This window comes from Aptenodytes patagonicus, chromosome 8, assembly GCF_965638725.1.
Source record: "Aptenodytes patagonicus chromosome 8, bAptPat1.pri.cur, whole genome shotgun sequence".
NCBI classification, from domain to species: Eukaryota; Metazoa; Chordata; class Aves; order Sphenisciformes; family Spheniscidae; genus Aptenodytes; species Aptenodytes patagonicus.
Window position 1 is genome coordinate 8,686,876 of NC_134956.1, and position 1,665 is coordinate 8,688,540.

A 1,665-nucleotide genomic window follows, 5' to 3' on the forward strand; every position below is an offset into this window, starting at 1 on the left:
ATAATGATTTCACCCAGTGAAAGCTGGGTGAGATTTTACATGCAGTGACATAATGGTGCAGTAATGAGATTATTAACAGCAGCAAATCTCATCTCTTCTTCTGAGGGGAGAAACAAAGTGCTTGATTTGACTCATCCCCCAACATTTTTCTTTCTTTGAGGAAAAGAAAGTGCAACTTTGACGTTCCTTTCATTTTATAGGGACATTTCACACATCATATATGTAGGGCTAATGCAATCATAGGTAGACTGCAAAAAAGGGGATACCTTTAAATTTTATTAAAAATGTCAGGTCTTCATACCCATAGAAGCTTGAAGGCATCGAGTCAGACAGAAAGAGCCATGAAACATGAAATTGTAAGGAAATGTAGATCTAAAAGCCATTAGCCCAAGTAGCCCAGAGTTTTAGAGAAGCAATTTCAAGCCTTGCTCAGAAAACTAACACACTAACTTTTTAGTTTTACTTAATTTTAAATGTTAAGCATCAGTGTTGATCCTTCTTGTGTGTTGCAGTTCCATTTGCACATCCAGAAATACCAGCAATTGTATGCAGGCCTGTAGCAACACAGCACAGCAGTTACCTAACACGTCAGGGGTTAAATTAAGCAGTAAGGATGAATACAAGTTATTTTGTAGTATCTATATTCTCATTTACATGTACTATTTACATGTCTTTGTAGAAAGTCTGTGATACCCAAATACTGTATATTTTGTGTTGTGAGATGAACAGCTGACCCAACTTAGAGCAGCTCACGTGAGAAGATTCAGTTCTATAGAAAAAAGCAACTTACATGTTCAGCCGCATCCTCTCAGGTATCTGGGAATTTCCTGCTGTTCTTTCAGATCCTTCTTCTTGAGTCCATCTCAGCGTTTTAAACATTCCTGCCTCTTGCCCAACGGCAATGCTCTCATTCTGGTCTCACGTATCACCCTTGCTGCAGCACTGGCCAAGCACTCAAAAATACGAGTTCCTACGAAGAGTTTCAACCTCCTTAGATGACCTTGTGCTCACTGAGCTACCATTCTCCAAGTCCAGCAAGCCCCTCCCGAGCCCACGGCTCACCACTCATTCCCACAGCTCTGCTGGGCCTCCACCTTCCCCCGTTGGTTCCCCAGGACCTGGTACATCTCCTTCCCCTTCGACACTATCCAGCACATAGGGTGCTTCCTTCTTGTCTTTGTTTTAAACGGCTGGGGGGCAATTCAGAGGGGAGGAATCGAAGCAAAGGCACTAGCCCCCCTCCTCCTGCAACACATGTTCCTGCCTTTCACTATCCAGTGCCTAACGCTTCTGTCCAGAGGAGGGGCTAGTGAACTCTTCTGGCAGAGCAGGAAGAACTCGTTTTCGCCAAACTCCCTTCAAGACAGGATTTTAATCTTCAGCAGTAAGTTGGAGCAAACATTGAACAATAGTTACTCCACTCGCTCTAGGCTACAGTGCCCAGCGTCTATTTCCCTGCTGAAGCACAGCCCGCTCAGTAGCACAGCTCACAGTAGGGAAGGTTAGTTGCAAAGCAGAAAATGCTCCTGCCATACAGCAGGCAGACAAAGCGCTGCTGCCCACAAATTGTTAAATAACCTGAAGGTTTTTCAATGACTGAAAACATTCAGATGTTACCCCACTGCACAAAACCCCACAGAGAAAAAAAGAGATTAAAACCAGAAG